Source organism: Phyllobates terribilis, unplaced genomic scaffold, assembly GCF_046119375.1.
Source record: "Phyllobates terribilis strain yellow unplaced genomic scaffold, ASM4611937v1 Scaffold_666__1_contigs__length_856752, whole genome shotgun sequence".
Taxonomy (NCBI): Eukaryota; Metazoa; Chordata; class Amphibia; order Anura; family Dendrobatidae; genus Phyllobates; species Phyllobates terribilis.
This window is the reverse complement of record NW_027363426.1, coordinates 724,437-751,491: the sequence shown is the minus strand read 5'-3', so window position 1 is coordinate 751,491 and position 27,055 is coordinate 724,437. Positions and strand designations below refer to the sequence as shown.

The window sequence follows — 27,055 nt, the reverse complement described above, 5'->3', positions numbered from 1 at the left end:
TGGAGGCAGCTCTAAGCTTTTTAATTTAAATTGTCCCTCTAATTTGAATGAATACACTTTAAATCCATTTACAAGGATCTATTGGAGGGCAAGTCTCATGCCAGCAGCCGCGTAATTCCAGCTCCAGTAGCGTCCACTAAAGCTGCTGCAGTTAAAAAGCTTTTATAAGGATCGAGCTCGGCTGTCCACCGCAAGGCATCCTAGTGCCAGTCCCAGCCCCTATGCCTTGGGGTGCCTCCTGATGCTCTTCACTAAGTATCCCGTGGTCCCGAAGCATTTCCTTTGAAAAAATTAAGTGTCCAAACTACAGGTGGTGTAGCTTGCTTAACAGCCGGGATAATCCGCTGACTAGCAGACACTGCTACTAGGCACAAAGTATTTCCTGGGCTAGATGCAGTTAAAAATTTGTAAGTAGATACTCTCGTTGGATGCTGAGAAAGCATTCCATAGAGTCTCCTGGCACGCCATATATGATTCTCTTAAAAAGCTTGGGGTAGGGGTCTAGGGGACCCTTTTATAGCCAAAATCACGGCCCTGTATCACAATACGTCACCTAGGCTGAAGATAAATGGAACTGTAGCACCGAGGGCTCGGTTGCTACAGACGTATTGCACCTCACCCAGAGGTGTGATATCTCACTCTCAGATAAGGATGGAGTGTGGATCAGGACCCGACACCTGCATGCATTACACCACATTGCCGTGGGGCAGGGCGACCAATATGCCCCTGAGATGGGCACGACAGTCCCTGTCCCTGGCTGGAGTGGGGGGAGAAAACACTGAGAAAGGGGAACCCTGCAGTGCAGGAGCAGGGAGGAAGCAGTTCCTGGGTGCATTGAGAAGGGAGTATAAAAGGTGGGCACCATCTTAGTTCAGTGCAGAGAAGTCTGAGCAGAAGTGGCAGGGAGCAGGGGCTCTGCATGAGCTCTGCTCCGGAGGCGGGCCTAGTAACAGAGGCCCAGGCCTGCAAGAGGGAGAAGGAAGGAAGAGGAGCGGAGAAGGCTCCAGGAACGAGGAATGAAGGGATCCCAGGGGTGCGGACGGGCGAGTCGCCACCGCACGCCCGAATCCACCTGCGTGGAGGGGTCAGGCCAAAGGGGGAGACCGGTCCCCGAACTAGTGGAGGCAGGAAACGACCCTCAGCTAGAAACCGGAGGCTCTGACATTTTATGTGGTGCAGCCCCTTGCTCCACCCGCTAGGAAGGCACCACATAGGGTCAGGGAAACTGGCGCCAAGTTTACCAAGAGGAGGCCCGAGGCAGCCGGACAGAAGTGTTGGTAAGAAAGGCCAGACAAAGGACACACAAAGGGGGTCCTGTGAAGCGCTCCAAAGTTATCTGGGAGTTGTCTGAGCCCCTCACCTGGTGAGCACAGTACGACGTGGGCAGCCGTTACCTGCAGACGTGGTCTGGATAATAAGAACTGTGAGTAAAGGCCCTGAACTGCATCACTGACTCCGTGTCGTTACTGCTGCTGCCCTGCACCATCACCCCCATCCTCCGCATACACTGCCCTGAGGCTATACTCCTCCCGTGGGGAGTTATGCTACGCTCTGCTGCACCCACAACACCAGCCTTAGCGGTCTGCCCTGTAGCGGCGGTTCACTCTGACCGCAATCCACGGGTGGCGTAGTCGGACATTTAAACATCAAAACCACATAAATAGTTCCGCCACTGGTTTGACCGCCCTGAGCCACGGAACCGGATCGCCGCCACGAAGACTACAACCACCAGCATCCACCAAAAAGGGTCCGGCTCCGGGTGTCCCAAGGCCCAGAGGGTGCGTCAGAACATTTTCATCACCTTTCACAATCACCAATGGGACAAGGCAGGGATGTCCTCTGTCCCCTCTCTTATACATCCTAGTGACGGAGCACCTGCTCTCATCAATTCGCCATAACCCCAATATTAGGTGGATTGAGGTGGGAGGCACCGAGTACAAGTGCTCTCTATTTGCTGATGATGTCCTAGTATATATCACTCAATCACATATATCCATCCCTGCTGTTATGGCTGAAATAGATCACTTTGTTACATGGTAAAATTTTAAAATCAATGCAGCGAAGTCTGAGGCCCTCGATGTCTCCCTCCCTAAATCCATATAGGATTCCATCCAGTCCAACTTTCCCTTTGCCTGGCCCTCACAGGGTATCAAATACTTAGGAATTCCTATTCATAGAGACCTCTCCCATCTATGTTATCTTAATTTTGGGCCCTTTATTGAACAATTCCATACAGACCACGGTTGGCAAGTTAGAACTGTAAGATTCACTACGTGAACCACTGGTGTTTTGTGGAAAAGCACATGTACACCGCGTTCCAAATTATTATGCAAAAAGTGTTTAGGAGTGATAAGGGAAGAATTTGTTTGTTTGTCAGTTAAACTCATTGATGGTGATGTGTGTCAGGGCTCTTTATATCACTGTAAGCAATTGCAGACACCTGTGCTAATTAGTTTGGCAGGTGTGTCCAATGAAAGGCAAGACTACTTAAGAAGGCTCTCTCACATTATTAAGCAGCCTACATTTTCTGCCAAAATGGGAAAGCAAAAGGATGTGTCGGCTGCTGAGAAGCAACAAATTGTGGAGTGTTTAGGTCAAGGCATGACTACAATCAACATTGTGCGATGATCAGGATGAAGTGTCTTGGCAATCAAGAAGTATGTAGCTGATTCACAGTACACACGTGTGCGTGCTGATAAGGGCAAATTGAGGACTCTTTCCTACAGGCAATTACGTCAGGTTGAAAGAGCAGCGGCAAAAAAGCCTTGTCATAGCAGCAGACAAGTTTTTGAAGCTGCTTGTGCCTCCAACGTCCCCCGAACAACAAGATGCAGGGTCCTTCAGAGGTTTGCAGCTGTGCATACGCCATCCTGTCGACCTCCTCTATCCACTTCACACAAGCAGAAACGGCTCCAGTGGGCCAAACATTACATGAAGACTGATTTCAAAACTGTTTTGTTCACGGATGAGTGCCGTGCAGCGCTTGATGGTCCAGATGGATGGAGTGGAGGATGGCTGGTTGATGGACACCCCACGCAAACACGGCTACAGCGCCAACAAGGAGGAGGTGGAGTAATGTTTTGGGCTGGAATCATGGGGAGAGAGATTGTCGGCCCCTTTAGGATCCCTGAAGGCGCTAAAGATGAACTCCATAATGTATGTGGATTTTCTCAAACAGCACTTCCTGCCATGGTTCAAGAAGAAGAACCGTGTATTTCACAGCAAGATCATTTTTCTGCATGATAATGCACCATCTCATGCTGCACATAAAACATCTGCATCTCTGGCTGATATGGGCATAAAAGGGGACAAACTTATGGTGTGACCCCCATGCTCCCCTGACCTCTACCCCATTCAGAACCTTTGGAGCATCATTAAAAGGAGTGTCTATGATGGCGGGAGGCAGTTCACATCTAAGCAACAGCTCTGGGAGGGTATTCTGTCCTCATGCAAAACAATTGAAGCAGAAACCATCCAAAACCTGACAAATTCAATGGACGAGAGAGTTCAGAAGCTCCTTTCGAACAAGGGGTCCTATGTGAAAATGTAACATCACCTAGAATAAAGTTTTGAGTTGAAAACTGTTTGATTTCAGTTTCTAACAACCTGCTAATGCTTATAATTTCAAAAATGACCATTTTTTTGGTCTTTATTAAAATGAAAAGGTTGATCGAAAAGTTTGGGGGATCTAAGAGTGTGGCAACCCAGTAGTCATGATTACTTCGAATTCTGACAATATGAGGGTCATGCTGCAGGTAGTGCAGCAAGAAGGCACTTATGTGTCTTGCGCATCTCGGAGCCCCAAAATTATTTTCCGGGCTAGATGCAGCTAAAAATTATTTTTAATTTTAAATCTGGTGGAGCTTATTATAGATGGCCTAATAGGATCAGTGCTGCACACTGCTACAAAGCCCAAATTATTTTCCAGTCAAGATACAGATAAACATGATTAGTAATTTGAAAGCTTAAAACGTTTGGTAGGGTGATTTTAACCAATCATCAAGCTTTTACTCTCCCCAGGATGACACAGGGGTAGAAAAGTCGTTTCGGATCCATGATTTGTTCATCTTTATGAACGTGAGTCTGTCTACATTATCAGTGGAGAGCCGCGTGCGCTTATCTGTCAGCACACCACCAGCAGCGCTGAACACACGTTCAGACAGAACGCTGGCTGCGGGGCATGACAAGATCTCCAAGGCGTAAGTGGCTAGCTCCGGCCATTTATCCAGATTGGAAGCCCAAAAAGAGCAAGGGTCCAGTGACACAGTCGTGGCTTCAATGTTTACTTGGAGATACTCCTGTACCATCGTCTCTAGGCGTTGACTATGTGTCAGACTTCTTGTCTCCTGTGGCCTTGCAAAGGATGGGCTAAAAAAGTGGTGAAATGATTCCGCAAAATTGATGTTACCAGCAGATACTGTGGTTCTGTTACGGTTTGAGTGCTGAACACTTGACGGTCCCACGGTTGGCAAGTTGGAACTGTGAGATTCACTACGTGCACCACTGGTATTTTGTGGAAAAGCACATGTAAGATTCTGCAACAGTCTCTGCTGATACTCCTGCAGGAATAATTTCTGCAAATTTACTTTTGTACCGGGGATCTAACAGTGTGGCAACCCAGTAGTCAGGATTATTTCTAATTCTCACAATTCGAGGGTCATGTTGCAGGTAGTGCAGCAAGAAGGCACTCATGTGTGTTGCGCATCCAGGAGCACCAAGTCCCTGTTGTGTTGGTGGCGAGGTAGCAATCATGCTTCCTTCCTCTGTCCTCTCCCCCCAACCTCGCACAACAGAAATGTGATCAAGGTCTCCCTCATCTGATGAGTCTTCCATCAGTTCGTCCTCCACTTCTTCCTGGGCTCCTGCACCTTCCTCACTAGTTTGGCTGCTACCATGCGCCCTGGTAAAATCATCTCCCCCACCCTCACATGCCTGCCGCCTTGGTGCTGCCGACCTTCTGGACCTTGCAGATGTTAGCCCTTCCGCATACAACTCCTCCTCCTCTACTTCCTCCACCTCCTCTTGTGCCACCACCTGACTCCGAATTCTGTTTAACATGTGCTCCAGCATGTAAATCACCGGAATAGTCATGCTGATAATGGCATCGTCAGCACTAAACATCTTCGTCGCCATTTCAAAACTGTGCAGAAGGGTGCATAGGTCCCTGATCTGAGACCACTCCTCCAGCGTGATTTGCCCCACCTCTGAATCTCGTTCGCCCAGGCTATACGTCAGAACGTATTGCACCAGGGCTTGTCGGTGCTGCCACAGTCGCTGCAACATGTGCAGAGTTGAATTCCACCGGGTAGGCACATCGCATTTTAGCCAGTGAAGTGGCAGGCCCAACGACTTCTGTAGAGATGTAAGTCGCTGAGCTGCGGGATGCGAACGGCGGAAGTGAGCACACAGCGACCGTGCCCTCTGCAGAAGGCCATCTAGTCTGGGATAGTGGGCTAAAAATTGCTGGACAACCAGGTTCAACACGTGAGCCATACAAGGCACGTGTGTGACATTGCCCCGGCGAAGGGCCGCACCCAGGTTTGCAGCATTGTCGCACACGGCCTTCCCTGGTTTCAGGTCCAGTGGAGACAACCATTCATGAAATTGGTTCTCCAGAGCTGACCACAACTCCTCAGCTGTGTGACTCACATTTCCCAGACATTTCAATGTAAAAACCGCCTGATGACGTTGAGCCCTACTGCCAGCATAGTAAGGAGGTGTGCAGGATCCCTTCTGCGCAGTTAGAAAGCTTGTGGCATGACCAGACAGGCTTTGGGTGCAGGTGGAAGACCGAGAGGAGGTTGAGGAGGCAGAAGCAGTGGAGGAACTTTGACATAAAGAGGATTGACGCACAACTCGTGGGGACGGCAAGACTTGGACAGCAGCCCCTTGTCCTGCTGTCACCATAGTTACCCAGTGCCCAGTCAGCGACATGTAACGCCCCTGTCCATGCCTACTCGTCCAAGTGTCTGTGGTGAAATGCACCCTGTCACACACAGAGTTTCTCAAAGAAGCGGTGATGTTGTGTGCGACATGCTGGTGGAGCGCAGGCACACCTTTCTTTGAGAAGTAGTGCCGACTGGGCATCTGGTACTGGGGCACTGCGACGGACATAAGGTCTCGAAAATCCTCTGTGTCCACCAGGCGGAAAGGCAGCATTTCTGTAGCCAAGAGCTTGCAGATGGTGAAATTCAACCTCTTAGCTTTCTCATGGCTAGGAGGAAATGGTCTTTTACTTGTCCACATCTGAGGGACCGAGGGCTGGCTATTGTGCTTAGACGGGGTTGATAAGGGTGTCCCCGGCAAACTGCCGGTCTGTGAGGAAGATGCAGGCGGACATGTTAGGTTGCCTTCATCCAAAGGTGGTGCTATCGATGTCGGACAGCGCTCAACACCAGCTGGTGTTACCACCTCCAAAGAAAATGATGACCTGCCAATCACGCTGGCTGTTGCGGGTAAAGAGGTGGCAGGTCTGCGCCCCAAAACAGGTGTGACTGCTGTCCCCCCAGTCACAGAGGATGAAGAGGCCGCGGATGCACAAGATATGGCAGACGGTGGTTGGCCCGGCCGGCTAGGCCGCATTGTAGCACACTGAGCTTCCCACTGCAACTTATGCTTCATGTCCATGTGCCGGTTCATGCATGAAGTACTCAAACTATGTATTTTTTGGCCTCTACTTAGCTTTTGCTGACAAATGTTACAGATAACACGAGTTGGGTCATCTTTATCGATCTGAAAAAATGCCCAGGCTATGCAAGGCTTAGCACCCATGCGACCTGAAGAGCCACCACGACTTGTGGTGAGAGGCAGAGTTGTGTTTGAGGATGCAGTTGTTGACGTGCTTCCAGTACTACGTCTCTGTCCAGGAAGGCGCAACCTGACCTCGTCGTCACTAGCATCTTCCTCCACCTCCTCTGCTGACCTCATCTCTTGGCTGACTGTGGGTTGACAGTAAGTGGGATCTCCGACCTCATCATCATCACCCTGTGCGTTATCACACCCGTCGTCCTCAGAGCCAACCTGTTCCTGCCCTGACAAAAAACTAAAGTTGTCGCTCCAATCAGGTATTTGAGTCTTATCATCGTCTTCCTCATTGTCTCCACCAACAGGAGTTACAGTTTGGGAATGAGGGTCTACATTATGGTCAGAACCTTCTGCGTCTGGTCCTGGATCCGACTCATAAAGATTCTGGGCATCAGTGCAGATCATTTCCTCGTCTGGATTCACAGAAGCGCTGGAGTCGACCTCTGATTCCCAGGCTATAGTATGAGTAAACAGCTCTGCAGACTCAACCATCTGTTCTACCTCATACTCAGACGGGCAGCTGGAGATTTGGGAGCTGTGAGGAAGCAAGTGCGATTTGGGTGACACCTTTGAGGACTGGAGTATTTGTGATGTTGAAGTTGATGTGGAGGAGAGCCCACTTAAAGGAGCACTTGATATCCGTTGAAGCACCTGCTGTTTTTGTGCCTCATCTGGAATTTGTAGCGATTGGCGTGGCCGTAAGAAAGGGATCTTATCACATTGTCCGCTAAAAGAAGTAGACATTTTAGTTTGGCTGGAAGATGGTCTTTCTTCTGCAGATGTTACTGTTGCTTTAACACCTACCCCACGGACACAACCTTTTTTCCCCTTCCCAACACGCCTATTCCCCTTTCCACCAGCAGCAGGCCTTTTTCCACTCATTTTGGTGGTTAACTAATTCACAACTCTGGAGTTGTTTGCACAAAAAAACAATGGATGGTAACCGAGCAGAGCTGAGTGGCCAAACTGTGGTATTAGGCCAAAACTATTGGCTGGGTTAGATGCAGAAAAAAATTATTTTGAATTTGCAACCTGATGGAGGTCAGTATAGATGGACTAATACAACAAGTCCCACACACAGCTAGAAGCCCAAATATTTTTTCAGAGGTACTGTAGATGCAGATAAAAATTAGTTTTAATTTGCAACCTGATGGAGGTCAGTATAGATGGACTAATAGAGAAAGTCCGACACACTACTAGAAGGCCAAATATTTTTTTCAGAGCTAGATGCAGAAAAAAATTATATTCAGTTTGCAACCTGATGGAGGTCAGTATAGATGGACTAATACAACAAGTCCCGCACACAGCTAGAAGCCCAAATATTTTTTCAGAGGTACTGTAGATGCAGATAAAAATTATTTTTAATTTGCAACCTGATGGAGGTCAGTATAGATGGACTAATAGAGAAAGTCCGACACACTACTAGAAGGCCAAATATTTTTTCAGAGGTAGATGCAGAAAAAAATATATTCAGTTTGCAACCTGATGGAGGTCAGTATAGATGGACTAATACAACAAGTCCCACACACAGCTAGAAGCCCAAATATTTTTTCAGAGGTACTGTAGATGCAGATAAAAATTAGTTTTAATTTGCAACCTGATGGAGGTCAGTATCGATGGACTAATAGAGAAAGTCCGACACACTACTAGAAGGCCAAATATTTTTTCAGAGGTAGATGCAGAAAAAAATATATTCAGTTTGCAACCTGATGGAGGTCAGTATAGATGGATTAATAGAACAAGTCCCACACACTGCTAGAAGCCCAATATTTTTTCAGAGGTAGATGCAGAAAAAAATATATTCAGTTTGCAACCTGATGGAGGTCAGTATAGATGGACTAATAGAACAAGTCCCACACACTGCTAGAAGCCCAAATATTTTTTCAGAGGTACTGTAGATGCAGATAAAAATTAGTTTTAATTTGCAACCTGATGGAGGTCAGTATAGATGGACTAATAGAATGATGCTATGCCCAAAAGATTTTACTTCACTAGGTGCAGTAAAAAAATTGGTATTCTATACACAGGTGTTATATCTTGCAACACAGATAGGCTACTCCACTGACTAACACACTCTGCAATAGGCCAAAAAGGATTAGCTTTGCTAGATTCAGCCAAATGCTGTGAAAAAAACTTGCACAGCACTGGCACAGACCTGCCTGGCAAAAACTGATAGGAACTGATGTAACCTAGTCCTTAAAAGGACTGCAATCACAACTATTCCCTACTCCCAAGCTATCTGTATATTTGTGCGAAAATTGGCTTGAAATTAACAAGGTATAGCGCACACAGCAACAGCGGTGCCGTCTAACACGCAGCTGCAGCAGTGAGAAAATGGTGGCGACGGGGAAAATGGCTTGGTCTTATAGGGCAAGGACATGTGACATACACTGCCAATGACACATGCCCTTGCTTGTGTGAAAAAAAGCACTTCGCTCCGTGTGTGCGCTGCTGATAGGCTGACAGATTGCACCTCCCCACTGCAAATGCGGGAAAGAGAAAAAAAAATGGAGATCTTCATTGTTCCTGCAGAGATCCATCCCCTGCCCCTCCCCCCGCCCCGCTGTACACTCAAACTGCGTATTAACATTAATTTTCATCATTACTGAGAAAAAATCCAGTTATGATTTTGGTGCACGAACAGTTATCGAACATAACCTCGAACAGCCGAATTTTTCTCAAATTGTTCGTGTTCGCCGAACGGCTCGAACACCGCCCAAAACAGCTCGAATTTGAGATTGGCGAACAGTTCGAGTAGAACAACGCTCATCTCTAGTCATAAGTATTCAGACCCTTTGCTCATATTTAAGTCACATGCTGTCCATTTCCTTGTGATCCTCCTTGAGATGGTTCTACTCTTTCATTGGAGTCCAGCTGTGTTTAATTAAACTGATAGGACTTGATTTGGAAAGGCACACACCTGTCTATATAAGACCTCACAGCTCACAGTGCATGTCAGACCAAATGAGAATCATGAGCTCAAAGGAACTGCCTGTTACGATGTTAGTAGATACCCTGAAGTCCAATGGCGTGGGCCAAAAGCAGAGACTGAGACAAGAGTAGTGTGAAAGTCTATTTTAAACTCAAGTGCAAAAGATCACAGCAAACAGTTTATGAAGGTAAGTTCATTCCAAACAACACTTCTTAGAACCTAATCTGTAAGGCACGGCCTTCATTACTATTAGGGTATGTAAACGTTAACGATAGTCCAAGTTTACTTAGGTACAGTAGTATGCAAACAGAAATAAGGATAGTAAGCAGACGTAGGTATTCCTCAGTTGATTGTGGACTCACGTAGTGCAGAAGAGAAGACAAACTGGAATATGGATCTGGATATTGAAGAATGCAGAAGGTGCAGCGGAGCAAACAGCGATGTCTTAAACCAGAATGAGGGAAATTATGCCAGAATGGGGACAATATGCCAGAGAGGGGCCCATGATGGGGGAAAATGTTATAGCATGAGGTCTGACCCAATTCCCAACTCCATTTGCTGAAATGCAGCCCCAAACTTACAGGACCCTTCACCGTGGTTATGCATCACTATTGACCACAGACACTCATTATTGTTCTGCTCTCCAGCCCTTCAGTGAACAAACTCCCTACAGTAACAACCACATTTTTCATATTTTGGCTCAACTGCGCACATCTTGCCAATCCCCCCCCTCCTTCCCCGTTTTCTCTGTTTTAATGCAGTGACTCAGCGTCACTTGGCCTTGTTTTGATGTGGAAGATATGGCTTTTTCACCATAATTCTGCTATGAAGACCACTTCTGGCCAGTCTTCTCTGAACAGTAGATGAGTGAAGCTGAGTCCCACTGGTTGCTGCCAGTTCTGAGCTGATGGCACTGCTGGACATCTTCCGCTTTTGAAGGAAAGTAACCATAATGTGTCATACATCTGCTGCACTAAGTTTCCTTGGCCGACCACTGCATCTATTGACCTCAACCTTGCACATTTTCTTGTGCTTCTTCACTAGTGCTTGAATGACACATCTTGAACCCTCAATCTGCTTTGAAATTTGTGCCTTAGAGACCTTACTGATGTAGTATAACTTCCTTGTGTATTCTTGCTCAGTCTTGCCATGGTGTATGACCAGACACCTGACTGTATTATTACAAAATCCCTGACTTTGCGCAGGTGTACCTAGAAGAATTGACGCTGTTTTAAAGTGAAAAGTTGGTCACACCAAATATTGATTGGATCTAGATTTTTCGTTTGTTCATTCACTTGTATTTTGTTAATTGATTAAATAGATCATTAACATTTCTATTTTTGAAGCATTCTTACTTTACAGCATTTTTTCTACACCTTTCTAAAAATTATTTTTATGTGATTGTGTCTTTTATTTGTTCATTAATAATCTGATATATCTTTTGGTATTTTGTGTATAGTTGTTTTTTTGCTGTTGGGGTAAATTGTAGGATATTGATTTCAGAGGGGTTTCCTGATCCTTTGATTGTAGGAATGAGTGGTATATATGTGCTAATAAATTAGGACAAACGTAGGAAATTTAGGAAAAAAATTGGACATATCGGCAGTAATAACATGCTGATTGTGATGTCATGAAGATGACTTGAATTTCCACCATTAAGAGAACAGCATTGCTGGTCATTTATATTAAGTAAATTGGATATTCATTCTTCTCGATTGTGATGTCATGAAGATGACTTGAATTTCAACCAATCAGAGATCAGCATGTTTCAGGTCACCCAGATAGAACAGTCCATGAAACATGAGTCACGGCCACTGTGAGGTCATAATGCTGATTAGAATTTCCACCAATCAGAAAACAGAATTGCCCAGAAGAACCACCCAGGAGGTATGAGTCATCGCCACTGTGAGGTCATAATGCTGACCAATCACAGAGCAGCCATGCCCAGATTTTCCACCAATCACAGAGCAGGCACCCCCAGATTTTCCACCAATCAGAGATAAGCAGTGGGTATAAATAGCAGCCACACCCAGATTTTCCACCAATCAGAGATCAGCAGTGGGTATAAATAGCTGCTGCCGCCTGCCCGGCTTAGCCTTGCACTGGTTGGGTCTCTCTCTTTTTCTCTCTCTTGGTATCTCCCGGTATCTCTCCTTCCCCTCTCTCTCTCTTTGACCCAATGGCACTCTTAAGGGCTACCCCAAATGTGTAAAAGATAGAACCAATATTTGTGTTGTTTGTCCGTTTTATGAGCCTTTGATTAACCCCTTCCCACTCTTTGCTATATATATATATATATATATATATATATATATATATATTTATTATGTGCAGGTGGGCCTTAAAGGGATTTTCCAGGACAAACATTTTGATGGCTTATCCCCTGGTTAGCTCATTAATATCAGATTTGTGGTGGTCCGGCACACGGCACCTCCACTAATCAGCTGTTTGCAGCTTCGGCCGAGGTCAGATGTAAACAGTGTTGAGGAGCTGAAAAATCACTGATCTGTTCACTCTGTAGTGGCCGCTCCCTGGTGCTGCAGATCAGCTCCTATTACATGAATATTAGCTGATCTGCAGGACCCACAGTACAGTGAATGGAGCTGTGATGTTCAATCTTCACACTATTTACACTTGAGCGCTGCAATCAGCTGATGGGTAGAGCCGGTGCCGCGTGTCGGAGCCCCACCGATCTGATATTGATAACCCATCCCCAGGATAAATCATCATTATTATACTACTCATACATGAAGAAAGCGAGGTGGCACACCGATTTAATAAAATCTTCTTTTATTCCATTTCCATTAAAAATACAGGGAAGCGGCGCCTTTTGCGGACGACGGCCGTTTCGCGTGTCTATCACGCTTCTACGGGTCGAGGCATATGGTCATGGGGGTGTGCAGGGGTTAAAATACTCCCGACCCCACCCCCTGCACCAAACAGCCATACAAAATGTTACAACAAAAAATACATTAAAAACAACCACCCAGGAGGTATGAGTCATCGCCACTGTGAGGTCATAATGCTGACCAATCACAGAGCAGCCACACCCAGTTTTTCCACCAATCAGAGCAGCCATACCCAGATTTTCCACCAATCAGAGATCAGCAGTGGGTATAAATAGCCGCTGCCGCCTGCCCGGCTTAGCCTTGCACTGGTTGGGTCTCTCTTTTTTCCCTCTCTTGGTATCTCCCGGTATCTCTCCCTTCCCTCTCTCTTCTCTCCCTCCCCTCTCTCTTCTCTCTCTCTCTTTGACCCAATGGCCCTCTTAAGGGCTACCCCAAATGTGTAAAAGATAGAACCAATATTTGTGTTGTTTGTCCGTTTTATGGATGGAGCGAGACATGATGTCCCAGATGTGTCCCGGATTCAGGTCTGGGGAACGGGCGGGCCAGTCCATAGCTTCAATGCCTTCATCTTGCAGGAACTGCTGACACACTCCAGCCACATGAGGTCTGGCATTGTCCTGCATTAGGAGGAACCCAGGGCCCACTGCACCAGCATATGGTCTCACAAGGGGTCTGAGGATCTCATCTCGGTACCTAATGGCAGTCAGGCTACCTCTGCCGAGCACAAGGAGGGCTGTGCGGCCATCCAAAGAAATGCCACAGAACACCAGGATTGGCAAAGTCGCCACTGGCGCCCTGTGCTCTTCACAGATGAAAGCAGGTTCACACTGAGCACATGTAACAGACGTGACAGAGTCTGGAGACGCCGTGGAGAGCGATCTGCTGCCTGCAACATCCCTCAGCATGACCGGTTTGGTAGTGGGTCAGTAATGGTGTGGGGTGGCATTTGTTTGGAGGGCCGCACAGTTCCCTTTATTTTTTGAGCAGTGCATATACATATATAAAATGTTCCTCCCCCACCATGTGACATACTGCATACCTCATAGGGACAGCAGTCAGGAAGCACCAGTAGTACCAGCAGCTCCCACAGTACAATGCAAATGTAGCATTCTCAGCGTGTACTGACCAATGCTGTCCACCAGGTGGCATCAGCAGGAAATTACAGGGATGAGACAAGCACTGCATGACAGCCCCGCCCCAATCTGCCCTATACCAGACACGCCCCCTACCAACGCCCCACCCCCGCTGCCATGACAACCGAATTGTTTAATGGCAGAATGAGACCTTATATGAGCAAAGAAGTAGCGGCCGGAGAGCGGGGTCCGCACAGGTGAGCGCCCCCATAACACAGTGTATGTACTGCACGTCAGCTCTATGGCAGACTGTCACCTGTGCTGGATCCAGTACGTGTTACACTTATATCTGTACAGAGACACAGAGGACGCAGCTATATATTTGTGTGTGTGTATATATACAGTATATATATATATGTGTGTGTATATACAGTATATATATATATATATATGTGTGTGTCTATATACAATATATATATGTGTGTGTCTATATACAGTATATACTGTATATGTGTGTGTGTATATACAGTATATATATATGTGTGTGTCTATATAGAGTATATATGTGTGTGTGTCTATATACAGTATATATATATATGTGTGTGTGTGTATATATACACAATATATATATGTGTTGTGTATATATACAATATATATATATATATATATATATATGTGTGTGTGTGTATATATATATATATATATATATATGTGTGTATATATACAGTATATATATGTGTGTGTATATACAGTACAGAAAAAAGTTTGGACACACCTTCTCATTTAAAGATTTTTCTGGATTTTCATGACTTTGAAAATTGTACATTCACACTGAAAGCATCAAAACTATGAATTAACACATGTGGAATTATATACTTAACAAAAAAGTGTGAAACAACTGAAAATATGTCTTATATTCTAGGTTCTTCAGAGTAGCCATCTTTTGGTTTGATGACTGCTTTGCACACTCTTGGCATTCTCTTGATGAGCTTCAAGAGGTAGTCACCGGAAATGGTCTTCCAACAATCTTGAAGGAGTTCCCAGAGATGCTTAGCACTTGTTGGCCCTTTTGCCTTCACTCTGTGGTCCAGCTCACGCCAAACCATCTCGATTGAGTTCAGGTCTGGTGACTGTGGAGGCCAGGTCAACTGGTGTAGCACCCCATCACTCTCTTTCTTGGTCAAATAGCCCTTACAAAGCCTGGAGGTGTGTTTGGGGTCATTGTCCTGTTGAAAAATAAATGATGGTCCAACTAAACGCAAACCAGATGGAATAGCATGCCACTGCAAGATGCTGTGGTAGCCATGCTGGTTCAGTATGCCTTCCATTTTGAATAAATCCACAACAGTGTCAGCAGCAAAGCACCCCCACACCATCACACCTCCTCCTCCATGCTTCACGGTGGGAACCAGGCATGTAGAGTCCATCCGTTCACCTTTTCTGCGTCGCACAAAGACACGGTGGTTGGAACCAAAGATCTAAAATTTGGACTCATCAGACCAAAGCACAGATTTCCACTGGTCTAGTGTCCATTCCTTGTGTTCTTTAGCCCAAACAAGTCTCTTCTTCTTGTTGCCTGTCCTTAGCAGTGGTTTCCTAGCAGCTATTTTACCATGAAGGCCTGCTGCACAAAGTCTCCTCTTAACTGTTGTTGTAGAGATGTGTCTGCTGCTAGAACTCTGTGTGGCATTGACCTGGTCTCTAATCTGAGCTGCTGTTAACCTGCGATTTCTGAGGCTGGTGACTCGGATAAACTTATCCTCAGAAGCAGAGGTGACTCTTGGTCTTCCTTTACTGGGGCGGTCCTCATGTGACCCAGTTACTTTGTAGCGCTTCATGGTTTTTGCAACTGTACTTGGGGACACTTTCAAAGTTTTCCCAATTTTTCGGACTGACTGACCTTCATTTCTTAAAGTAATGATGGCCACTCGTTTTTCTTTACTTAGCTGCTTTTTTCTTGCCATAATACAAATTCTAACAGTCTATTCAGTAGGACTATCAGCTGTGTATTCACCTGACTTCTGCACAACACAACTGATGGTCCCAACCCCATTTATAAGGCAAGAAATCCCACTTATTAAACCTGACAGGGCACACCTGTGAAGTGAAAACCATTTCCGGTGACTACCTCTTGAAGCTCATCAAGAGAATGCCAAGAGTGTGCAAAGCAGTCATCAAAGCAAAAGGTGGCTACTTTGAAGAACCTAGAATATAAGACATATTTTCAGTTGTTTCACACGTTTTTGTTAAGTATATAATTCCACATGTGTTAATTCATAGTTTTGATGCTTTCAGTGTGAATGTACAATTTTCATAGTCATGAAAATACAGAAAAATCTTTAAATGAGAATGTGTGTCCAAACTTTTGGTCTGTACTATATAATCAAAAGATGTCAGCAGAACATCGGATGGAGTCAGTTTATTATCTGCAATGGAGCAGCTTAACATTGTATGTACCTTTGACATTGCTATGTAGTCCAAACCATCAGAGCAGTTAAAGACCACACACTGCACGGCCAGCGCCTTGGCCAAATCTTTGGTGGTCTCAGTTTTTCCTGTGCCGGCCGGACCTTCTGGAGCTCCACCAAGATTTAGATAAAAAGCACCGATCTACCAATGAAACATGAAAGAACTGGTATGAAATATCAATAATAATTGCTAATAAGTTTCATGCATCATACAAAAGTCAAAAACATTTCTGAGCATAACCCATCACATCATAGCAGAGTCCGCTAGCATCGGTCAGTGAGCGGAGTGATGACCAGGCGTGGGGAGCTGCCCAGGTACTCATAGGCGGACTTCACATTGCAGTTGATGATTCGCACTCTCGCATTCTCATTCTCCCAGTAATAGCGGAGTTGGGCAAGCCACCGGAAGTCTGTTCATGAGAAACTCCTGAGGAATGTAGGAAAAGATAGTCAACCTCTAAGACACTGCAGAATCACAAGGGAGAGTTTCTAAAGGGAAGGCAAATGCCCATACATTATAGGACAAAACTCCTAGTCACCGAATTCTGCTTTTTTCATTTAGTCCCATTGCCCACGGTGTATAACATCCGGACTCTCAGCCCCCAGTTTATAAAATCCGGCCTCTCGCCTCCCCCGGTGTATAACATCCACCCCTCGCCCCTAGTTTAGTATAACATCTCTCCCCTCGCCCCCCCCCGCCAGTGTATAAAATCCATCCCCTCAACCCCACTGTATAACATCCAACCCCAAGCGCTCCATTGCATAACATCTGGCCCCCAGGGTATAACATCCGGCCCCCAGCCCCGGTGTATAACATCTGTCCCCTCGCTCCCTCCCCCTGGTGTATAACATCCGGCCTCTCGCCCCCCCGGTGTATAATATCCATCGCCTCGCCCCCCCCGCCAGTGTATAAAATCCATCCCCTCAACCCCACTGTATAACATCCAACCCCAAGCCCTTCTTTGCATAATATCCGGCCCCCAGGGTATAACATCCGGCCCCCAGCCCCGGTGTATAACATCTGTCCCCTCGCTCCCTCCCCCTTGTGTATAACATCTGGCCTCTCGCCCCCCCGGTGTATAATATCCGTCCCCTCGCCCCGGTGTATAATATCCGTCCCCCCGCCCCTGGTGTATAATATCCGTCCCCTCGCCCCTGGTGTATAATATCCGTCCCCTCGCCCCTGGTGAATAATATCCGTCCTCTCGCACCTGGTGTATAATATCTGTCCCCTCACCCCTGGTGTATAATATCCGTCCCCTCGCCCCTGGTGTATAATATCCGTCCCCTCACCCCTGGTGTATAATATCCGTCCCCTCGCACCTGGTGTATAATATCCGTCCCCTCGCCCCTGGTGTATAATATCCGTCCCCACGCCCCCCGGTGTATAATATCCGTCCCCTCGCCCCGGTGTATAATATCCGTCCCCCCGCCCCTGGTGTATAATATCCGTCCCCTCGCCCCTGGTGTATAATTTCCGTCCCCTCGCCCCTGGTGTATAATATCCGTCCCCTCGCCCCGGTGTATAATATCCGTCCCCCCGCCCCTGGTGTATAATATCTGTCCCCTCACCCCTGGTGAATAATATCCGTCCCCTCGCACCTGGTGTATAATATCCGTCCCCTCGCACCTGGTGTATAATATCCGTCCCCTCGCACCTGGTGTATAATATCCGTCCCCTCGCACCTGGTGTATAATATCCGTCCCCTCGCACCTGGTGTATAATATCCGTCCCCTCGCACCTGGTGAATAATATCCGTCCCCTCGCACCTGGTGTATAATATCCGTCCCCTCGCACCTGGTGTATAATATCCGTCCCCTCGCACCTGGTGTATAATATCCGTCCCCTCGCACCTGGTGTATAATATCCGTCCCCTCGCCCCGGTGTATAATATCCGTCCCCCCGCCCCTGGTGTATAATATCCGTCCCCTCACCCCTGGTGAATAATATCCGTCCCCTCGCACCTGGTGTATAATATCCGTCCCCTCGCACCTGGTGTATAATATCCGTCCCCACGCCCCCCGGTGTATAATATCCGTCCCCTCACCCCGGTATATAATATCCGTCCCCTTGCTCCTCAGTGTATAACATCCAGCCCTCGGACAGTATAACATCTAGCCCCTCGTACCCCTAGGGTATAACATCTGGCCCCTCGGCCTTGTATAACATTAAGACTCTCGCCCCCCACCAGTGTATAACATCAATCCCCACGCCCCCCGGTGTATAACATCCGCCCTCCCATGCGGTGTGCTGTTACTAACATATGACAGAATGGCTGGTGGTGCAGAGCTCTCTGATACCAGCGCGGTCCTGTAATAGGAGCCACCGGGGTAACAAGTCTGGATATTACATTTCTTCCCTCCTAAATCTTCCCCCATCACATGTGAGTGATATTATTAAGGAGTGGAAGGAACTGCAGCAACTCAGGAGACCCCAGAACATTACAGAGCGGGGTCACTGAGTGCTGAGGAGCAGAGGGCAGAACGCTCTCCTGACTCCATAACTGCAGAGTCCAGATCTACTTTGGTAACAACATCACCACAAACACTGCGCCCCCGCCTGGAGCTTTATGGCCGAGCAGCTGCATGCAGCCTTACATCACCAAGCACGATGCCGAGCGTCGGATGGAGTGGTGTGAAGCCGCCACCACAGGACTCTGGAGGAGACCTGTTCTGTGCAGTGACGGATCACACTTCTCTATCTGGCATCTGATGGACGAGTCTGGATTTGGTGAATCCCAGGAGAACGTTACCCTATTAACTGCATTGTGCCCGCTGGGCAGTTTGGTGGTGGAGGTATGGCCTTGTTTTTAGGGGGTGGTCTAGGCCCCTTAGTTCCAGTGAAAAGATATCTTAATGCTTCAGCACAAGACATTTTAAACAATTGTAGCTTCCAACCCTAAGGGAATAGAAGAGCAGAACTGTTTCCCACACGTTCTCAACCTCAACCCCACTAAACACCTTTAGGATGATTAATTAGAACAAATACTGGAGAATGGCAGCATAAATATGTCACCGCCACATAGGGAAGAACAATGTCAGGCACACATCAATTACATTGCCATATGTCTGCTCAGGCTTAGAATGGCTGACCACTCGGAGAATGACATAATACCTACAAAGAAACCGAACAAAAGGTCATTAAAGGAATTGACATAAAACCCCTTTATTAGTCCATCCATGGTTATAGAACGACACTGCACAGAGGAGGGCACACACACCATTGATAGAAAATATTACAAACCGCACCTAGGCCATCCAAACCACTGACTATAAAGAAGATCAATTGTGGCAATGAGTCATATACAGGGGATGCCGACACCTACAGATGCCAAAACATTCCTATATAGGGACCACCATCTCAATATGCAGAAATGACTACTGCCCCATAGACGTCATTGTAAGTACACCCCAAGATTGCTTTACTGTGACAAGATCAATTGTGTCCTATGAAAACTCAAAGAAAAGAGGGGGGAACATAACATAGATATGGAAAGAACATAGGAATATGGTGAAACGTATGAAGGTGCTCGGCATACTGAGCTGTGATATCTGTAGAGGGACGGACTCCATATTAACATCCTGGATATGGATTAGAATAGGAGGCCATAAAAGCCCCTGTAGGTGTAATGTGGAGGGGGCACAATACCTTTCTCCATGTAGTGTATAATAAATAGAACATGGTATTGGAAAGTTTGCTGCCAGCCATGATGTTTGCACAAACCTGTTTCGATCATTTCCCTGACCACGTCACGAGCGTGCCCCTCTATGGTGACGAGAGCCCCCAATGTGCTGCGAGTCTGCTGGGACAATTTGCCTCCTCGCAAATTGCTCCAAATACCCAGATGTACTTCTATAAAACCCTGCTACAAACAGCATGGAAAACTCAATGCAGATGGATTAATTTTATGCTGGTATTATGGGAAATCCCATACAATGTCTTCCCTTATTGGTAGATATGACGAGAGTAGAGATGAGCGAATGGATTTGCAGGACTCTGGTCCAACAGTCCGGTCAGTATTCCACGGCCGCAGGACCGGAGCCCCGTGAACCAGCATCTCCGGCTCCTCTTTTGATGTCGATGTCATAGTTGTGGTGTGAGGCACAAATGACATCATGCCTGGCCGGCTAATCAAAAGAGGAGCCAGGGATGCCGGCATGTAAGAGGCGGTTAAGCAAGGCTCCCATCCAACAGCCACAGACTACTAACCTGCTCTCTTAGACCAAGGTCCTGCAAATTTAGTTGCGCATCTCTAGACAAGATGCATGAATCAATGCAAAATCCCAACAATACTATGGAGCCTTTTGGGTACCTTCAAGATATTGAGCCGCTGTACAACTGCAACCCCCAGGAGAAGACCCCTGGGCAAGAACACTACATGGGCTCTTTGCAGTCTAATAACGTACTGTGAAATAAGCTGCTTGCATCTTTGGATGTGAATGTGGGTCCCCTTACCTCTGTTGCACCAATGGTATATCCCCCCCTGGAAACTCCTATAAGCTGCGTCTCTGGGTATGACAGTCTATTAGCAGGAGAACTCATGAAGTCTGTCTATGAATGTATATATATGTATTTCTCCCAGAAAATTATTACAATTACACGTTTTGTTGTTCACATGTTTATTTCATTTGTGTATATTGGAACAACACAAAAAGAAGATATTAGTCAACAATTTTGGTTCTCAAGTCCTCAGACAGTTCTCTTCTCCTCTTTCTGTTCTCCCTGCTTAGTGTGGCACGTAACAACGCAAAGACTGAGTCAACTTTTCCCCTTTGTATCAGGTTTCAGGTGTGATTTTCATATTGCCCGCACCTTTTACTTGCCACAGGTGAGTTTGAACGAGCATCACATGCTTGAAACAAAATTGTTTACCCACAATTTTGGAAAGATGCCAACAATTTTGTCCGACCCATTTATGGGGTTTTGTGTGAAATTATATCCAATTTGCCTTTTTTTGTGTTGTTCCAATACATACAAAGGAAATAAACATGTGTATAACAGAAAATACACATGCAATTTTTATGGAAAAATACTTCATTTTCTGGAACAACTTCAAGGGTGCCAACACTTCCGGCCATGACTGTTTATAGTGAAGCAACCTTGATCAGTAAAGGAGCTTATGCCGTACCTCCGGGCCACTGCCGATAGCTTCATGCACTTCACTTGTCCAGAACATGAGACACACAGAGCACGACCTGTCCCGGCCATTCCCTCACCCAGTCTTTTCTTGCAGTCGCAGGGTATGCCTTTTAAAAAAGAAAGTTAAATTACGTTGACAGAAGCATTTAAGAGAGGGACAACCTTACTAGTATTATCTAGCAAATTCATTTCTACCGATTGCAGGTAGAAGATCTGCTACCTGGCTCTATTGCAAGAGATACATCATCCACAAATCATTCACTGCCGCCAAATAATCTTATACAAATATAAAAGAACTAGATGGTGGCCCGATTCTAATGCATCGGGTATTCTAGAATAGGTATGCGGCCGACCGGGTGCAATCAGCAGAGCTGTGTTTAAATTTGGCGCCAAAATCGCTGATTGGTCGCGTTCGGCAACCGCGACCAATCAGCAAAGCGGTGTTTAAATTTGGCGGCAATATCGATGATTGGTCGCGGGCGGCGGCCGCGACCAATCAGCGAACCGTGTTAGTGAGGACTGGAGAGCGTGTTTAAATTTGGCACCAAAATCGCTGATTAGTCGCGACCAATCAGCCGAGCGGTGTTTAAAGTTGGCGCCAATACTGCTGACTGGTCATGGCCGCCGACCGCGACCAATCAGCAGAGCGATGCAGAGCGGGGTTTAAATTCGGCGCCAAAATCACAGATTGGTCGCCGGCCGTGACCAAACAGCAGAGCATTCTTTAAATTTGGCGCCAAAATCGCTGATTGGTCGAGGCCGGCGACAGCGAACAATCAGCAGAGCGTTGTTTAAATTTGGCGCCAATCTCGCTGATTGGTCGCGGATGGCGGCCGCGACCAATCAGCAGTGCGGTGTTTAAATTTGGCACCAAAATCGCTGATTAGTCGCGGCTGGCGGCTGCGACCAATCAGCAGAGCAGGGTTTAAATTTGGCACCAATAATGCTGATGGGTCTTTGCCGGCGACCGCGACCAATCAGCACAGCGGGGTTTACATTTGGCCCCAATGCTGCTGATTGGTCTCGGCCGGCGACCGTGACCAATCAGCAGAGCGTTGTTTAAATTTGGCACCAAAAACGCAGATTGGTCGCGGCCGGTGGTTGCGACCAATCAGCAGAGTGAGGTTTAAATTTGGCGCCAATACTGCTGACTGGTCACGGCCGACAACCGCGACCAATCAGCAGAGCGTTGTTTAAATTTTGCGCCAATACTGCTGATTGATCTCGGCCAGCGACCGCGATCAATCAGCAGAGCGTTGCTTAAATTTGGCGCCAATCTCGTTGATTGGACGCGTCCGGCGTCCGCGTCCAATCAGCACAGCAGTGTTTAAATGTGGCGGCAAGATCGGTGAATGGTCGCGGCCGCTATTTAAATGTGGCGCCCAAATCGGTGATTGGTTGCGGGCAGCGGACGCGACCAATCAGCAGAGCGGTGTTTAACTTTAGCGCCAAGATCACTGATTGGTCGGGTGTGGAGAGCGCGACCAATCAGCGAATCGTATTGGTGAGGAGCGGGGAGCGGAATCGTATTAGAGAGGACAGGGGAGCGCCGCTGCCTGTGCGGCTACTTCCGCTGCGAGAACCCGGGACATGAGCGGGCGCTCGGAGCAGAAGTATCCCGACCCGCAGCGCCGCTCCCCGGTCCTCCCTTCACACCCTAGCCGCTGATGTCCCCACAGTATCCGCAGGGTGTTACAAAGGTCCGGACATTTGTGTTCAAAATCGCTGATTGGTCGCTGGCGCTGCCCGCGACCAATCACCGATTTGGGCGCCAATTTTAAATATCGGCCGCGACCAATCACCGATCTTGGCTCCACATTTAAACACCGCTGTGCTGATTGGTCGCCGACGCTGGGCGCGACCAATCACCGATTTTGGCGCCACATTTAAATTTAAATAGCGGCCGCGACCAATTGGATGTCAGCGCCGCTCCCCGGTCCTCCCTTCACACCCTAGCCGCATGGATGTCAGCGCCGCTGCCTGTGCGGATAGTTCCGCTGCAAGAACCCGGGACATGAGCGGGCGCTCGCAGCAGAAGTATCCGGACTCGCAGCGCCGCTCCCCGGTTCTCCCTTCACACCCTAGCCACTGATGTCCCCACAGTATCCGCATGGTGTTACAAAGGTCAGGACATCTGTGTTAAAAATCGCTGATTGGTCGCTGGCGCTGGCCGCGACCAATCACCGATCTTGGCGGCAAATTCAAACACCGCTGTGCTGATTGGTCGCCGACGCTGTGCGCGACCAATCACCAATTTTGGCGGCACATTTAAATAGCGTCCGCGACCAATCAGTACAGCGGTGTTTAAATGTTGAGCCAAGATCGGTGATTGGTCGCGGCCGATATTTAAATTTGGCGCCTAAATCGGTGATTGGTCGGCGGCAGCGTCAGCGACCAATCAGCGATTTTTAACACAAATGTCCGGACCTTTGTAACACCATGCGGATACTGTGGGGACATCAGCGGCTAGGGTGTGAAGGGAGGACCGGGGAGCGGCGCTGCGGGTCGGGATACTTCTGCTGCGAGCGCCCGCTCATGTCCCGGGTTCTCGGAGCGGAAGTATCCGCACAGGCAGCGGCGCTGACATCCATGCGGCTAGGGTGTGAAGGGAGCACCGGGGAGCGGCGCTGACATCCAATTGGTCGCGGCCGCTATTTAAATGTGCCGCACAAATCGGTGATTGGTCGCCGACTTGGCCCGCAACCAATCACTGATCTTGCAGCCAAAGTTAAACACTACGGTGCTAATTGGTCGCGGACGCTGACAGCGACCAATCACCGATTTGGGCGCCACATTCAAATATCGGCCGCGACCAATCACCGATCTTGGCTCCACATTTAAACACCGCTGTGCTGATTGGTCGCCGACGCTGGGTGCGACCAATCACCGATTTTGGTGCCACATTTAAATAGCGTCCGCGACCAATCCGCACAGCGGTGTTTAAATGTGGAGCCAAGATCGGTGATTGGTCGCGGCCGATATTTGAATGTGGCGCCAAAATCGGTGATTGGTCGCTGTCAGCGTCCGTGACCAATCAGCACCGTAGTGTTTAACTTTTGCGGCAAGATCCGTGATTGGTTGTGGGCCAAGACCGCGACCAATCACCGATTTGTGCGGCACTTTTAAATAGCGTCCGCGACCAATTGGATGTCAGCGCCGCTCCCCGTTCCTCCCTTCACACCCTAGCCGCATGGATGTCAGCGGCGCTGCCTGTGCGGATACTTCCGCTCCGAGAACCCGGGACATGAGCGGGCGCTCGGAGCAGAAGTATCCCGACCCGCAGCGCCGCTCCCCGGTCCTCCCTTCACACCCTAGCCGCTGATATCCCCACAGTATCCGCATGGTGTTACAAAGGTCCGGACATTTGTGTTAAAAATCGCTGATTGGTCGCTGGCGCTGCCCGCGACCAATCACCGATTTGGGCGCCAAATTTAAATATCGGCCGCGACCAATCACCGATCTTGGCTCCACATTTAAACACCGCTGTGCTGATTGGTCGCGGCTGATATTTAAATTTGGCGCCCAAATCGGTGATTGGTCGCGGGCAGCGCCAGCGACCAATCAGCGATTTTTAACACAAATGTCCGGACCTTTGTAAGACCATGCGGATACAGTGGGGACATCAGCGGCTAGGGTGTGAAGGGAGGACCGGGGAGCGGCGCTGCGAGTCCAGATACTTCTGCTGCGAGCGCCCGCTCATGTCCCGGGTTCTCGGAGCGGAAGTATCCGCACAGGCAGCGCCGCTGACATCCATGCGGCTAGGGTGTGAAGGGAGGACCGGGGAGCGGCGCTGACATCCATGCGGCTAGGGTGTGAAGGGAGGACCGGGGAGTGGCGCTGACATCCAATTGGTCACGGACGCTATTTAAAAGTGCCGCACAAATCGGTGATTGGTCGCTGTCTTGGCCCGCGACCAATGACTGATCTTGGCGCCAAAGTTAAACACTATTGTGCTGATTGGTCGCGGACGCTGACCGCGACCAATCACCGATTTGGGCGCCAAATTGAAATATCAGCCGCGACCAATCACCGATTTTGGCGCCAAATTTAAATATCGTCCGCGACCAATCACCACAGCGGTGTTTAAATGTGGAGCCAAGATCGGTGATTGGTCGCGGGCAGCGTCGGCGACCAATCAGCACAGCGGTGTTTAAGTTTTGCGCTAAGATCAGTGATTGGTCGGGTCCGAAGACCGCGATCAATCATCGAATCGTCTTGGTGAGGACCGGGGAGCGGCGCTGCCTGTGCGGCTACTTCCGCTGCGAGAACCCGGGACATAGCGGGCGCTCACAGCAGAAGTATCCCGACCCGCAGCGCCGCTCCCCGGTCCTCCCTTCCGCATGGAGGTCAGCGACGCCGGCGGTCCTTCCGCTGCTACCGGCCGGGAGATGAGCGCCTCGCGGCGCTCATCTTCCGGCTGCATCTCCATCCCGCAGATGGGTCCGTCGGTCGGGTTCCTTCTGCTGTTGCCGGCCGGGAGATGAGCGCCTTGCGCCGGTCATCTCCCGGCTGCATCGCCGCTCAGCTCCGTCCCGCAGATGAGCCGCTAACGGCCGCCATCTTTTTTTAGAAATCCCCCGGCGCTGATTGGCCGCTGCCGGACCAATGAGCGACGCGGGATTTCCTGGACAGACAGACACACAGACAGACAGACGGGATAAGACGATTATATATATAGACTAGATTAGTTCCAATTAATGCTTTTGGTCTGTAGGTAGATCCGTACCATTCGTGACCGAGCAATAACATCATGCACGCTCCTTAACATGACATCTTCCCCTTGGATGAGCCACTTCTCCACGGCCCCCCGAGCCTCGGAGGTGGAGATGGTCTGGATGAGCTCTACGCGTTCCCCCTCGGTGCTGTACATGGCTTTGATGTCCAGGTTAGGAAGGAGCTCCAGCTTTGCGATGCCTTCAAAGCCCTTCTTTAGATGTGGTTGGACCCGCAGAGGATCTTTAGTCTCAGAGAGAATTTCTAGCATTTCATCGTTGGACAGGAAGAAAAAGCTAAAGCGAAAATGCACAATATGATAAAGATGTCATTAAAGTATTGGGTCAGGCGCCATTTGTATTAGTGTCTATGTGAGAAAATAGAAAAGCAAAGCTTTAAAGTAAAGATTCAGTCCCCATACACATTGGATTAAAATAGTTTAAACCTGACGATTGCAGCAGGACCGGCCTACCCACTGATGTGTATGGGGGTCTCCTGACTCTCCCCCGATAGAGGATGTCAGGGCCAGAAGGATCGGGCAGATGGGATTTCAATACCCGGTCTTTTGGTTCTCAGGGGAGATAACCCGCTGCCGGAGGTGTCCAGTACCGACTTTCTCCTCTCTCCCCATTAAAACCACATGACTGTTCAGCAGAATAGGTGGGAGTCAGGAGAAATAGCCAAATAACCATTCAGACCACGGGTATCTCATATGTCATGCGTATGGTTAGCTTAAAGGGGCTATCCAGCTTTGGGAACTTTTTTTTATTTAACTGAAATGTGTATTCCCATCTCCAGGATTCTACCCCAATATGTAGTATGCGTAATAATAATAATATTAGCAAATACCTCCAATTAGAAGTTTAGTATAGTTCTTCTGATTTGTTTTGTCGCTTACCCCATGTGCAGGGCATTGCAGTAGCTTAGGTTACGACCACTAGCAAATAACTGTCACTATATGAGTGGTCGTAACCATGGATACCGAAGCTACTGCAATGCCTTGCACATGGGGAAAGCGACATAGTGAATCAGAAGAACTATACTACACTTCTAATTGGAGGTATTTGCTAATATTA

General features: G+C 48.1%; 1 long non-coding RNA gene across 1 annotated transcript; it reads right to left on the bottom strand.

The window, feature by feature from the left end:
* Positions 1 to 15,967: 15,967 nt before the first annotated feature.
* On the bottom strand, positions 15,968 to 26,247 carry LOC141235441 (uncharacterized). The gene is made up of 3 exons (XR_012301232.1): positions 25,993 to 26,247; positions 21,256 to 21,373; positions 15,968 to 16,553 (listed from the first exon to the last, which is right to left on the bottom strand). It is a non-coding gene; the product is annotated as an uncharacterized lncRNA (long non-coding RNA).
* Positions 26,248 to 27,055: the final 808 nt, after the last annotated feature.